Below are 16381 nucleotides of genomic sequence, written 5' to 3' on the forward strand. Positions count from 1 at the left end.
AAAGCATTGTGGTGATTGAAGACCCCTTCGCGGGTAAATAAAGCTTCATCCATGAACAATACACAAGTTGGAAATTCCGGGTCTACGGCACTTTTCTGCAGAAACCACTGCGCGAATTCCACACGTCGAGGATAATCTCCGGCCATCAGTAACTGGATCCGTTGCAGATGAAATCGATGTAAGGACTCAGAGTGCAAAACGCGCAATACACTGGATCGAGATACTCCTATGGCAGAGGCAACGGCACGTGTGCGTGTCTTTGGATTACTGTCAACCGCATGCAACACCTCCTCTTCCATGGCGGGATTTCACCCCGATCGTGGCCTCCACTATCATGCCTGCGATCCCTGAGTGATCCATAGTCACACAAATTCTGATGCAAATATATATACTGTATATATATATATACTTCAATAAAAGACAGCGTTTTTTATTGAAGTACTGTATTTGACTTAAAACGACCTCTTCTGGAGGCGCTGCATTTATTCTCTATGAGAGAGAACTGTAATTTATGTGCGAAGGAACTCTCTGCTTCGGTCTGAAACTGTATGTCTGCAAATTGGCGGCGCTGTGGTCTGTTTGAATATCTTGCTGTCTGCTTCAAATAGTTGTGCAACGTGATCTATGTGCGAAGGCCATCTGTGTGTAATTATATACTACGTTATATAAGAAGTTAGTATTAAAACTGCAATCTCAATTTTCCTTGTCATATCTTAGTAATTTTCATTTTGGAAGAGTTCTAACCATGTTAGCGTTTTAATTTTTGTGGTTTGATATCAAGTGACCTTTTTTGAGAGAGAATCGGTACAACTTTATGAAATAATTAAGAATCGCGGTACGGTTTAACAAACTTTTTCATGTCATATATAACCAGTCCGAATTTCTTTTTTTTTTTTTTTAAACTACTTGAATACAATCCGAATGCTAATTAGAATTAAACACAGTTTTAATACTCTTTTGGGGACATGAATATTATGGTATTGACAGCACTTTAAGAAAGGCATTGACAATTGTTAATTAATTATTTAAAATAAGCCTTCCGTGATGAGTCTACGGACCCAATGGAGGTGTTTGTGTATAATAATGATAATATTTTTTCAAATGTCATTTCCGTTCAACGATCCCTCGGACCAGTCTTTTTTTTTTTTTTAGTACTGTGGATAATCTGGCAACCCTACTCACGAGAATAAACACTGGACATTTCAAATTGCTTATCCACTAAGCAGCAAGGTTATCTTATACTGATGAAATTCATGTCACCTAAAGACATTCGCAAATGCCCATCCTGCAGTGGGATTTGAACCCACTGCTTACTGTGGGATCAAATCCGAGTGGATATGCTATCTATTAAGCCAAATGAATGCATGCCACAGTTGCAAGTGATTAGCAAATAAAAATTCAAGGCTTAATGTAAAAGCAGATTGGTATAGTATGGTGTTGAGTGACTAGCTCTCTGAGGGTTGTAGAGAAGCTTGGTACATGGCTTTAGGAATATCCTGGCCATTTAGAAAAAAAAAAGGGGGGGGGAGCACCAAGAAACTAGAATATGGTGTGAAAACGAGCCACAAATTGAATGTCCAACAGATGGTGTGGCAGAAAGTGCAACATTTTTTGGCATTTCATAGAAATTTTAAGAAATAATAAAAATGATTATAAAAGCTGAGATCCATTTCTTGAAGTGTTAATAAAGATATTTTGTAGTTCTTTTTAATCCTTTGCAAAGACATGAAATATCATCACTTTTTAGAGTATAGGAAGAAAATCAATCAGATACTGAGGCATATTAAAAAAAAGTTCTAAAAGTTTACATGGGCAAAAAAAATAATGTGTCAAAATATGAAGTTTCGTTTGAACTTGAGACTCATCCGACCCCCCCCCCCCTCCTCCACCCCCTCCACACAATGACTAGATGCAGCAAATTGAAATTGTATTGAACTATTTATTAACCTTACCAAACAAGAAGTGAGCAGACTTGCCTTTATATTTTTAATCACTTACTAATTTTTTTCAATCTCAATGCATTATAACTTGATACAGCCTACCTACTACATTGTCTTTGCTTGTGTTTTTGATATTTATGTATTTCTTTATATCAGCAATTATTCAACAATTGTAATACAGTCTACAAAGTAGTTCATCAGGACTAAGCAGCCTTTCATTCTTTTGTATCTAAATATAAAGTTCATATTTTTTCAAAAGTTTGGAATATGTTTTGGAAAGATCTTGTCAAGTTTCTTTTCTTTCTTGAAACGGTAGCTCAATTGCTTCAGTAGTGTACACGTTAACTTGTTATTAATTAGTACTGTAGATTTTACATTCCGTTAAACGTGGGAATTGTAATAAATATATTCATTTTAAAACCAAAGGTCCAGTTTCAGTTTAGCACTAAAGCACTGTGCTGAATACAGGGTGATCAAAATTAAAGTATCCCTGTTTAACACAATGTAGAGTGCCACCCAGTGATCTAAATGCCTTAAAACTTTGCAGGAATATATTGCGTGTCATGCAGAAGCAATATCTGGAAAAAAAAAAAAAAAGTAGTTCCAAAATTCAACACTAGGGTGCTACTGTATGAGGTACTCAATGTAGATGTAGTAATTTTTCTGTGTGATAAGAAGGAGAAAAACAACACAAGTAACACATTTTTATTCACTTCCATTATATATTCACAGGCTGTACTGTTCTATGTGCTCACAAACTGCACCATTTGCACAGCAGTATGTTCAATGGAATAATGCAGCTGGACTTATGTTGTGTACAAGCTGCATTATTCTACCTTTTAGTGCTGGGAGGTTATCAGGATGATTCTGAATGATGTATTGATGTATTCCTGCAAAGTTTTGCAGCATTTGGATCATTGGTTGGGCTCCACAAGGATTTAAACAGGGATACTTTAATTTTGATCACCCTGTACTTCTTTTTTTCAGTTTAAATTTTATGAGGTGGCAATATTAACTTGATTACTTGCTCAGTTCTTACACTCCTCCCACCTAACTTATATGAGAGAGAGAGAGAGAGAGCTCAGAAGAGTACTCTTAAAAAAAGCACTTTGAATATTAAGTACAGATTTAAAAATACCCAGTAATCTGGGTCCTTGTTCATCCTTACCACCTGATCTCACATCTCCTCTACCCAAGTGTATACTTTGCATCCCATTGTTGCTTATCAAATCTCAAAACCTTACACTTTGTAACATTGAACTGACAGTTCCACTTACCTACCTATTCATGCAATCTATTCAAGTCCTCCTGTAAGGTCATAATATCTGCTTGACTCTGCATTGCTCTCCCCAATTTTGTATCATCTGCAAACACTGCATATCACTAGTTAAACCCATCCCAATATCATTACCATACAAATTGAACAACAATGGTCCCAAAAACTGACCCCTGCAGTACACTGCTAAGTGATCTTCCTCTTTTGGGATGCTGCACCCCCCCATATACAACTTTCTGATACATGACGACCAGTCACTGATCCAACTCAAAAGTCTTATCCAATCCCATCTGTTTCAATTTATTTAACAGCTAGTCATGTGGCAGTATATCAAAAACTTTTGCAAAATCCAAGTACATCACTGTATATGTATCTTTCCTGTCTAAGGTATTTGTCACCTTGTTATAGTTCATAAGTAAGTTAGTAAAACATGATCTTCCTTTAACAAATCCATGCTGATTTGTTAAATTTCTCTGATAACTACAGAGAATATTGGCATTATACATTCTATTTTTGCTTATCCTTCTTTGTGTTCACTAATCTTATTTTCATTTCTCCTATTACTAAAAAATGGTCTCTATAAGCATCTGCTCCTCTCATTGATCTTGCGTTCAAAAGAGATCCTCACCATTTTCTTTGTATCATTATATAATCAATTTGGTTATACGTTTTACCATCTGGTGCTCCCCATGTTACTTTATGTCTAATTTTATATGTAAAGATGGATCTTCCTATTACTAATTTATTTGCCATGCAGAAATCCACTAACATCCCTCTATTTTCATTTATATTTTATTATTATTATTACTCAGGCCTCCATGGAGTTAAGACTCATCGTGAGAGGTCCTTTCTAAGAAACACAAGTCTATCAAGACTCATCGAGGGAGGTCCCTCCCAAGAAACACAAAGTCTATCATACCACTCCTTAAATGCATTGACCATTCTTGCTCTCACCACTCCATCAGGCAATGCATTCCATGGTTCAACCACCCTCCATGCAAAGAAACCACTCTTCACCCTCTTTCTCATAGTTTCCTTTTGTAACTTCCAGGGATGGCCCCTTGTCATGACTCCTTACTGCTGTTCAACCAAGTGAAAGAACTCCCCAGTGTCCCTGTAACTGCCTCTCAACAGTTTAAAAGTCTCAATCATATCACCCCTCCTTCTTCTATCCACTAAACTCTGCAGTCCACACTTCCTCAGCCGATCCTCATAACTAACATTGTACAGTCCCGACACCATCTTTGTTATCTGCCTTTGTACCCTTTCCACAGTTAATTTATCCACAGTTATAATATCCCTATTATAACTAATAAAATCCTGGGGACCAGATCTGAGAACAATAGTCTAAGTATGGTCTGATCAGAGTCTTATACAATGGAATGATAACCATTTTATCTCTGCAGGTCAGTGTCCTTCTCATTATTGCGGCAATCCTCTGCGTTACCTTCACTACCTTTGCAATATGTCCCCTAAGTTTCAGGTTTCTATCAATCATCAAACCCAGATCTCTTGTCTCTCCTACTTCCTCAAGTTTAACTCTTCCCATAGAGTATGCAGCATCCTGTCTGTGTCCCAAACCTCAAGCTCTTACATTTTGCTGCATTAAACTGACACCCCATTCATTTGCCCATCTCTCTAGCTTATTCAAATCCTTTTGCAGGGCTACCACATCTGCACTATTACTAATAACCCTTCCCAGCTTCGCATCATCTGCAAACAACCAAATATCCCCTTGCAATCCACTGGCAATGTCATTGATATAAAGGTTAAACAATATAGGTCCCAGTACTGAGCCCTGTGGAACCCCACTTGTAACCTTCTGCCTCTTTGATATTGCTCCATCATACATAACTCTCTGATACCTATCGGACAGCCAATCCTGAATCCAGTTGACCAATCTGACATTCAGACCCATGTGCTGCAACTTGAATATCATCTTATCATGTGGCACCCTGTCATATGCCTTTGCTAAGTCTAGGAAAATGGTAGTATATGCCTTTCCTTCATCTAATGCTCTTGTAACTTTATCATAAAAGGCTAGCATATTGTTAAAACAAGAGCGCCCCTTCATAAATCCATGTTGACTCTCACAGATAACATTACCCTCATCTGCCCAATGCTGTATATGGTCCTTCACTACTTTCTCCAAGATCTTACTAACTACTGATGACACACAAACAGGCCTATAATTAGACACATCCAGTCTGCTACCGCCCTTATGCAATGACATTATCTTACCTTCCTTCCATTCCACTTTTCTGCAGCCAGACTTTCATTGGAAAGCCAGGTCAGGGGCACTGTCAGTTCCTTAGCACATTCTCTCAAAACTTGTGGTGAAATACCATCCAGTCCCTCAGCTTTACTAACATCCAAAGTACTCAGTATGTGGAACACACTCTCCTCCTGCACCTCTAAACCTCGAACCTGCTCTATTCAAATTGACTCCTCCAGGATGAAATACTCCAATAAAGTGTTCAGAACAATTCCACTATGTCCTCTGCATCAATCACTCTATTCCTATTTTTATCCCACAATGTCATTTCTCCTCCTACTGGCCACATAGCTAAAAAATTCCCTAGGATTTTCCTTGGATCTAAGGGTCAATCTTTTCTCATATTCCAGTTTCGCTTTCCTTACCATACTAGTCACTCTTCTGGCCTGTGTCTTATATTCTTCATGCATCTTCTCTTCACCTGTCTGCTTATCTCTTCCATAGCCTCTTTTTCGCATGTAGCTCCTGTTTGATATTGTTTGTCATCCACTTTATTCCAAATTGTGTCCTCTTCTTCACTTGTGGAATACGCTTACCATTGCTGCTAACAATTTCCCATTTCTTCCTGTACAATCATTTCCTATTTTAGCATTTAGATCCCCCCCATTACTATCATTATATCTCTAGGATTTGTGTTATCTATTGTTTTTGTAATATATCATAAAATTCCATATTTTCTTTTTCATCCGTTATTAGTTGTTACATATCATTAGGAATGATATTAGTTGTTAGTTGTTACATTACAATTAGTTGTTGCATTAGGAATCTTTATATGGACTTTTTCAATTGAAGGTGAGTTAGTCGATCTCATATGGAGGTTAGCAAGGTTTTTTTCCTCCCAGAAACTTGGGTTTTTCATCCCACATACAAACAAATTGGCCCTTCAGAACACACACAATTTACAGACAAAAAATACTTGTGGTGGTGGGCAGTAGATGGCGCTGATGTAGTTGATTGGTAGTGGTGGAGACGGCAAGTTGTACAGTAGGTGTCCTCTCGCGATGAGTCTTCAGACTCCTTGGAGGTGTCACGAATAATAATATACATTTATAATTGTCACTGTATAGAATCTTGAGTTGAATCTTGCTCTTATACATCTTTGTATATGAGCAAGAACATGTAATTCGTTCCCATTCTATCATTGCAGCTCTTGCTTTACTGGACATAAATATTGCCACTCCTTTTATATGTGTACTATCATCATCTTTGTTTCCAGCATATTTTATTGTGTCTCCTGAACTCAACTGGATCAATCCCTGTCCATTCTGTCTTGTTTTGCTTATTCCCAATATTTTAATTTTGTAGTCTTTAATTTCTTTGGCTATATTGGCTGCTTTTGATGTTTCATATGTAGTCTTCACATTCCAACATCAATTTCATATTGTATTTTTGGCTCCAAATAGTTTGTCTCTTTTGGTTTTTGCATCTTGTCCAAATTTTCTGTCATCTTCCTCAATACGACATTTCTCAATTCCCTAGTTTCTCCATAAGAGCTTTCGCTTGGGAATGTTATTCTCAACAGTTTGTCTACATTTAGTATTACATTTTGGTCAGATATTTCTGTGGTCCTGGTTTCCATATCAAAGCACTTTTTTTTTATTAGGATTGATTGCTAGCCCTTTGCTCAACCATAGCAAAGCACTTTTTTTTTATGAGGATTGATTGATAGCCCTTTGCTCAACCCTCACCTATTTACTTGGGACCAGCATCACATAGTATAGCCACATCATAGCTGGTTTATGATGTATTATAACTTTAGTGTAATTTTAGCATAATTTTAGTCTGGTTTGGTTGTGATTGAGTGTGGAGTGCTTGCATTTCAGAGTTAATCAATTTGAAGTACTTTTTCAGAATAACAATTAATGGAGAAGCAAGTTGAGTGTGTTGAATGGTGTAGATTTTACCAAGTTTGTTGCCAGGAATGTAATATGTATGCATGGACGAATGTGGCAGATGTGTTCATTGAGAGATTAAACAAGAGAAATTAGAGAGTGAGGGTCTGTAGAAAGTGTGATATGTTAATGGATCACAGTGATTTGAATGAAAGTTGGGAACAGGAAGTGACTAGATGGAAAGCTATGATGAATGAAAGACTAAGAATGATAGCCAGAAGAGTGAGCATGAGAACATGAGTGTGGAGAATATGATTGTGAATATGGAAATGATTAAAAAAGGAAATCTGGATGTAATTACATAAGCAGAATGTGTCTGGCTGACGAAGCAGGAGCTGGTTTGACTGTGAAAACAAAAGAATGTCTGACTCAGTGGTGCACTGAAGATTTAATCTTGGGGGAGCCGAGTTGAGTAGACGATTTACGAATACACACTACGCATTGCATACGACCTATGACTAAGCATCTGCAGTGATTGCCAATACATGATGACAAGTAGTATAGAAATAGAAGACACAACATAAATGAAAAAAAAAAAACAAATTTTAATTAGGAAAAGATTTCTGGAAAATTTTCTAGTGCTTATTTCCTTTTTCTTTTTTTTGGGGGGGGGGGGGGCATGACCCCTTCCTGGGTGCACCATGGGTCTGACTGATGAAGCAGTAGCAGAAGGGATTGTTGGAATGCAAGAGTTAAAAAATGAAATGATTAAGATGAGGAATGAAATGAGGTGTATATAGAATAAAATTAGAAGTATGCTGGATACAAATGGAAGAGTGCAAAAGAATAAAAAGAAAGATAGTAGAGAGAGAGAAAGAAGTAGGGAATGACTCAAGAGTAGCACTATATGGAGACTATCATAAAAGGTGTGGTAGATGAGAGGGTGCACAAGGTATAAGGAGGAAGAATGAACAGGGTGATTGAAGCACTAGATATGAGAATTAAGCATTCGATGTAGTTTGTGGTTGTAGTTGGGATGAATATTCGGTTGGGCATAGGAAGAATGTGAGATTGTGACAGAGAACAAAGATATTGAATGGAATATTAGCAGAAATCTGTGAAGAGAAAGGAGTGCAGTTTTGGAATGTGTGGGATGAGTTTGTTGGACAAATGGAACTGTATAAGAGCGACAGACTACATCTGAATGGTTTTGAAGTGAGTCATTGGGAATATTGCTGCTGGAAGGAATTGTAATGAGTAATTTAAACAGGGTATCAGTGGAAGTCTGAGATGTTATGAATGAGCTGGAGAGTGGACCTGGTGAGACCGATGTGGTTATGAATGGAGATGAGAATGTGAGAACAGGAAAGCAAGTTGAACAGGAAACGGGATAGGTGGAGGTCAGTGGTACACAGTGTAAGAAGAATGGATTCTGAAAGTGGTAATGAATGCACATATGTGGATGGTCAGCTTAGGAAAGGAATGATCAGAAATACTCAACACAGGATGTTGAGTCTGAGAGGCTATGTGAGGCAGCAAATGAGTGGATAGGAGCAGTCACAGACTGGTTACAGCATGAATAGGACTGGTTATAGACCAAGAAATGAATTATGTTTATTTATGAAAGCCAGGCGTGTCAGTAATAAGGGAGATGAAATTATGACATGGATGGAGTTTATGTGCTTAAAAATAATTGGAATAAGTACGACATGGCTGGATGAGAATGACATATTGATGGGAATAGAAATTGAGAGATATGATGTTTTTTTGTGAAGATAGGAAAGGCAAGTAGGTAGGGAGTTATGCTACTGATGATAGCAGCGGGATGCCTGTGCAAGATTGAGATACAAGAAGAAAAAAGTAGCAGTGGTTTTGAAGCAGTATAGTGTGCAGTGGAGGTTGATTGAATGAGATATTTGGTGAGATAATTACTACAATAGTGATTAGAATGAAAAGATGGCATCAGGGAATAAGGAGAATGAATTTCTCAAGTTCTTAAGGGACAACAATCTTGGGCAGTGTGTAACAGAATGCACCCAAGGGTTAAGTCTTGGATCTGGTTATATCATCAGAGGATGCGATTGGGAATGTGTGATCTTCCCCTGGTTGGAGAGCGTGACTATGAAATGATCACCTGGGTGGCAGCCAGTCATATGAGAACTTCTATAAAGAAGGAATTTAGGTGGAACTACAAGGCTGGTGATTATGGAAACTTAGGAGACAACTGGATGCTGTATTATTATTAAATTACACCTCCAAGGAGTCCAAAGACTCATCGAGGGAGGGCACCCACTCTACAACTCTCTGTCTCCACCACTCAATCCACCAGCTACAGCAAACTGCAACAACCACCACCATCATCATCATCCACATCAACACCATCCACTGCCTACCACCACCACTAGTGTTTTCACAGACTATCACAAACATTATGTGATAGTCTGTGGCAGGACTTGAACCTGCAGCCTTTTGGCTGTAGAATGGATGTGCTAACCACTCGGCCAACTAGGCTGGCATAGTATGGGAAGAGGAGTTGAGTGGAATGGATATAGGCACTGCGTGGACTTTGATCAAGAGCTATTTAGCAGCAATGTGTGAGTGTTTAGCAAAGGTGAAAAGGTTAAACAGGATATGAGTAAAATGGATGAATGAAGAGATTATTCATGAAATCTTGAAAAATAAGGCATTGCAGAGGCACTGCAAGATGAGTATTGGTAATGATCAGTTACATGAAGAGTACAAAGAGCAGGCTAGGAAGGTAACTCAGTTGGTAAAGGCAGTAAAAGTGCATTATAGGAAGAAATTTGCTAATCAAGCTAAGAAAAATACTAGTGAGTTCTTTTGATATGTGGCAAACAGGAGAATAAATGACTGGGAGGAAGATGATGCTAGTTCATGACACTAGCAGATTAGTAACCAACGTGGAGGAAATAGTTGAATTATTCAATAATCAGTTTATTAGTGTTTTTCATTCTTATGAAGACAACATTATTTGAAGCTGGATTGTAGAGGGTATGGTGGAGGAGGGACTAGTGGTGAATGAACAGGAAGTATATGAGGAATTAAGTAAACTTGATGTCAATAAGGCATTAGGATTTGACAGTATATTGCCACATGTCTTGAGGGAATGCCCTATGGAATTAATGGTGCCTTTGGCACAACTATCTAACAGGAGTTTTGCAACAGGTATTCCAAAGGAATGGAGGGTTTGGAAAAATTGTTCCACTTCACAAAGTGTTGGGGGGGGGAATAAGACTAAACTAAGACTACAAATTATAGGCCAATCTGTATGTGTCTGGAATTGTCAAGGTATTTAAGAAGTTGGTGAGGACTAGGATTCAAAAGTGGGTTGATAATAGCAGTATTTTTTATGATAGTCAGCATGGGTTTGTTAGGGAAGATCATGTTTCAGCAATCTGCTTATGTATTAAACGAGATGACAAATTCACTTGATAAAGGAGATGCATATATAGTGGTATATTGGATTTTTCAAAGGCCTTTGATAGACTATCATATGACAATCGAGTAGCTAAAGTAAAATATATGGGATTAGATAACAAACTAGTAATCTGGGTAGCTGATTGGCTGTCAGATAGGTATTATCAGGTTGTACATGGTGGAGTGGTATCACAAAAGAAGAAGGTAATTAACTAGTGGAGTGCCACAGGGATCTGTTTTATGACTGTTGTTATTTAGTTTATATGTTGATGTTGGTACTGGCTTACCTGGAGATGTGCAGCTGTTTGGCGATGTTGCAAAGTTGGGAAGGGCTATGAGAAGTAGTTTTGGCATTGCAGGAGGATCTGAATAGACTATGTGAAATTTGAAATTAATGGAGGAATTTTGAAGGAGGTGGAGGAGATGAGAGATGTGGGCTTGTTGGTGAATAGAGATTTGAAGTTTAGTGTTCAGATTGCAAAAATTTTAAGAACCTCCCAACAGATTATGGTAATCATGAGGACATTGATATGCAGAAGCAAAGAGGCTATGATTCTCCTATATAAGCTTTGATCAGGCCACATTAGGACTACCGTGCACGGATTTGGTCACCGGGTTTTCGGGGGGGGGATGAGGATGCATTGGAGAAGGTCCAGAGAAGGTTTATTAAGTTAGTGTCAGGTCTACAGAATGTCAGATATGAGGAGAGATTGAGGGAATGCAACTTATAGAGCCTTGTGAAATAGAAGAAGAGGGATATGATTAAGACATATAAGTTGGTGAGGGGTTGCTACTAGATTAATGTGGAGAAGATATTTCATAGAGTAGAGTGAGGCAAGGGTAGAACTAGAGGCATCCATGAAGCTTTATAGGGAGGCAGGGCTGGTTTTATCATTAGGCGAATCTAGGCAATCGCCTAGGGGCGCTAAGACTTCAGGTAGTATCAGTAGCAAGTTCAGAAAGGAGTTTCTCGAAATTAAAACTTACAAAAACTTACACTCGCTATACGATGGCTCAGGAATGACTCACTGGTCTAGCAATAATATCTATAGAGCATGAAATTGCATCTACAATCAATATAGATGAATTAATTCAAAACTTTGCCAAAGCAAAAGCCCGAAAGATTAATTTTTCATAATTTTTGTATTTAAGATGTAATAATTTTCTTGCTATACAGATATTAGGAGTAATCATATATGTATACAAATGTATTGGTTTTGATTAATAAATTTTTTTAATGTTCATAATGATATTATTATTATAAATATCCACATGTGTAAGTGTACATATGCTTGTGTGAGTATAACAAAATATATACAGAGAGACAATGTATAGGGGGCACCTAAATTTTCTTTGCCTAGGGGCATCAGATACTCTCAGACCGGCCCTGTAGAGAGGGTGTGAGAAGATTCTTTGTATGGAGAATGATTGGTGAGAGCAATCTCACCGACCATTGCTTGAAAGTGTAGTTAGTGTAGAAACTGTGAATGCTTCAAGGCATGGCTCGATAATCTTTTGGCATGAAAAAGTATAGGCCTCCCATGATGAGGCCTTTGACTCCATGGAGGTCAGATAATAATACTCATAAATTTGACTCGTAATAAACTCATAAAATTCAAATAGTCTGGGGGAAATGGGACTTTATAAAATCAAAGTTCTCTCTCCTAGTGGTACATTAGTAAATAGTGAAGTAATATCAAAACTAATAATGATATCTGAACTTAAAAGGATATATATTTAATGCAGTTTTAAAATGATCACAATTTAAACAAAGGAAGAGGAGTTACCTGTGAGGAGAGCAAGTGGCTGTGCCACCTGTTTAGCTAGTTTATATTGTAGTACTGTCTACTGTCAACAGTTGAGTTGGGTTGGGAGGAGGAAGATATCAGTTTTTTTTTTTTTTTTTTTTTTTTTTTTTTAAATCTAAGAACTTTTTTCTCTTGTATTAGTGGGAGCTTGAATATAATTTGGCATGTAGAATAATCTTGTAGAAATCATGCATTTTTTGCTCTATTCTGTTTGACTCATTATAACAGTAACATTACCTTTATTTGCTTTGAGTATACCAATCTTTTTGTTATTATAGAACTTATTGATTTTAATTTTGAGGAATATTGCTTTGGGGTATTTGGCCAGGAAATTGGCTGTTAGAGGAGGTAGATTATATATTGCACGTTTGGTTATCTGGCCCAGCATTGCCATATCATAAATATCTTGAGTGCTTTGTTAGTAAATGAGTTTAAGGAGAGGTATGATAGGCATTGTGTGAGTAATGGCTAGTGATAATAATAATTATCTTTTGTTACTGTAAAACATAATTTCTTTTGGTATGTTCTTGCCTTCATTTAATTTTTATATTGTCATTAATACAATAATATTACACAATATTAATTACAACAACAACAAGAAAAAAAAAACTTCAGAATCAGGTCAAGACTGAGGACCATTGTAAAACATATTCATAACATAATATATGAATCAATAAATGGCAGTTCAAACTTGAATATACAAAGCAGTAATTTCAAGTTTGTTAAGTACACTTCTGGATAAGATGCAGATATGGGATCAAATGTAATGGATGGTGGAGATTCCAAGTTCAAAGGACACACTGCTCCTCTTGGAAGACACTGACAGCTAGAGATAAGGAGGTGGCTACACCACTGTACAAGAACTTTTCCTTTAGTGTTACATGGTGATCAGCATTCATTACAGACAAATTATGAAGACTACAACCATGTTAGAAATAATTATTTTAATTTCCTGATGTTTTGACCTTCATATTACGATCATCATCTGGAATAACACACACATATACAGAGACAAGCTATATTACATTTCAAACAGTATGCCAAAGAGACAATGATTTGATCAGTGGTTATTCTACTGGCCTGACCTCTAGTAGGAAAAAATAAATGAAGAAAAATTTAATTAATTAAATAAAATAAAATAACTACCTCAAAGCTATATTCTATTTACATCATCAAAGAGACAATTTCATATAGATAGTTTTATTACAGTAAACGTGGTGTCCTAATATTAATATGAGATTTAATTTTAATATGAAATTTAATATGAGAGTTGTTATATTAGAGTTAAGATCCTGGATTACGTACAGTCCTATTTATAATCAACTCTTAGACGGAAAGGTTATGGGTTAAAGGTTATGGGACGGAAAGGAAGATATTGTTGATAACTTTTAATTCATCTTTAAGTGCTTGTTCATTGGAGCAAATCTTCAAACCCTATTTTTTAGTGTGTTGATGACACCTAGTTTTTGTGTTGGGTTGTGGTAGGAGTTTGTGTATATATTGGGATTTTTAGACCATCATTATTGTTAAGATTAGGGTGGTTGATAAGAATTTCACAAACCTCCTTAAATTTACATTCATACCATGTTTTGGTGCCTTTCCAGTCAGTTCTATGTAGAGTATTCGGGGCATGATCAGAAAGGCCGGATTTACCATAATTATTAAATTTAATGTGCCATTTATGTTCTTATTTTCAGATGGGAATTGTGCACCCTGTTTCACCTATATAGGACAAATTACGGTGCAATGAATACGGTATACTCCAGGGTGGGCCAGCGGAAGAAGTGGATCCTTGGATGAGTTGAGTAAGTTCTTTAATTTTGCAGGAGATTTAAATGGGGCATTAAGGTTGTATGTCTATATATTCTGTTTATTTTATCTGATATCCCTTTAATATATGGAATGTACAGTTTTATTGTAATCTAGTTTTTTTGTTTTTAAGTGAGGTGTTGTGAAGAATTTTGTTGATAGTATTTTGACTGTAGCTATTTTTCAGGAAGATATTGTTGATAACTTTTAATTCATCTTTAAGTGCTTGTTCATTGGAGCAAATCTTCAAACCCTATTTTTTAGTGTGTTGATGACACCTAGTTTTTGTGTTGGGTTGTGGTAGGAGTTTGTGTATATATTGGCCAGTATGTGTAGGCCTTCTGGTAAACAGAAAAGGAAAGACTGCCAGAAGGAAGACGTGTGACAAGTGTACCTAAAAAAGGAAGTGTGTTCCGACTTTCAATCTCAGTTGTGAATTGTATGCATTTGTGTTGTTTGTTTCGGTGGCTGAGGAAGGTGTGTAATATCTGGTAGCCATGGGACCAGATAGCAAAAACACCATCAATGTATCTAAGCCAGACTTTTGGTTTTAAAATAGAGGAATCTAGAGCACATTGCTCAAAAGCGTCCATATAAAAGTTAGCAGCTGGGAGGAATAACACTGAGTTCATAGCTATGCCTTCTTTTTGTAGGTAGAAAGTGTTTTGCCACACAAAATAGCCAGAATGTATTACATGTGCAAAGAGCGCTGTGATATCGGGAGGGAATTTGTCTTGTAAAAGAATTGTCATTGATTGGGACATTCATGAAGAGGGCAGAGATGTCAAAACTGACTAATAAATCACTTTTTTCCAGTATGGTGTATTTAATTTTGCTTACAAAATGTTGTGTGTTTTTAATATAGGAGGAAGAATGACTTACCAATCCCTTGAATGTTGACCCTAGTTTCTTGGCTAGGTGATAATTGGGGCTGTCTATACCTTCAACTATCGGCCAGAGTGATATGTTCTGTTTGTGAATCTTGGATAAACCATAAATTCTCGGGGAACGAGCAAGTGCCGAAGTAGTTACCAAGAAATGATTGATTTAAGTAATTTTTTCATTTTCTTTTTTATCCGATTAGTTGGGTTATAGTTAACAATTTGATAGGTGCTGTTCTCTTAGACTAATTGATTCATTTTACTCCTCATCCAAGGATCCACTTCCTCCTCTTGCCCACCCTGGAGTATATTGTATTCATTGAACTGTAATTTGCTCTCTATATATAGTGAAATAGAATGTACAATTCCCATCCACAAAAAGGAACATAAATGGCACATTAAATTTAATAACTATGGTAAATCCAGCCTTTCTGATCATGCCCTGAATACTCTACATAGAATTGATTGGAAAGACACATGTTGTTTACATCACACCAAAACGTGGTATGAACATAAATTTAAGGAGGTTTATGAAATTCTTCTCAACTACTGTAATCTTAACAATAATGATAGTCTGAAAATTCCGAGAATGTGGAAGGCACATATTCTAACCATATAACATTTCTGTCTAAGAGTTAATTATAAATAGGACTGTATGTAATCCAGGATCTTAACTATAATATAACAAATCTCATGTTAAATTAGGTCACCACTTTTGCTGGAATGAAACTATTTATTTGAAATTATTCTCTGATGATGTTATAAATAGAATATAGCTTTCAAGTTATTTTATTTTTTTATTTTATTTAATTAATTTTATTTATTTATTATTTTTTTTTGTACTAGAGGTCAGGCCAGTAGAATAATCATTGTGTGTGTGTGTGAGCGCGCGCATGTGCGTGTGTACTCCAGTATGGTATGCAGTAAAATCCAAATAAACTGCCAAAAAAAAAGAAGAAAAATTTTTTGGAAATCAAAGCAAAGTATGGATGTACACAAACTCAACATAAAAAAAGATATATTCCAACACAAACTAAACAATAGATTTAAACATATTATAGATGACAATGCTGATCTATCAGAAAGTAGCGACATCATTACCCAAAACTTTTTGCAATGCTC

At 36.6% G+C, this 16381-nt stretch overlaps 1 protein-coding gene across 2 annotated transcripts in view; it reads left to right on the forward strand.

Annotated features, from left to right (window-relative positions):
- The first annotated feature begins 606 nt into the window (after positions 1–606).
- LOC150094209 (leucine-rich repeat serine/threonine-protein kinase 1-like) overlaps positions 607–16381 on the forward strand; it is an 803235-nt gene continuing 787460 nt past the window's right edge. For both annotated transcript variants that reach the window (XM_090412317.1, XM_090412318.1), the window contains exon 1: positions 607–672. The gene's annotated coding sequence lies outside the window, so the exon portion shown is untranslated. The remainder of the gene's footprint in view (positions 673–16381) is intronic.

This window comes from Typopeltis vanoorti, chromosome 22 (genome assembly GCF_054136105.1).
Source record: "Typopeltis vanoorti isolate ZY-2024b chromosome 22, IOZ_Tvanoo_1.0, whole genome shotgun sequence".
Lineage (NCBI taxonomy): Eukaryota > Metazoa > Arthropoda > Arachnida > Uropygi > Thelyphonidae > Typopeltis > Typopeltis vanoorti.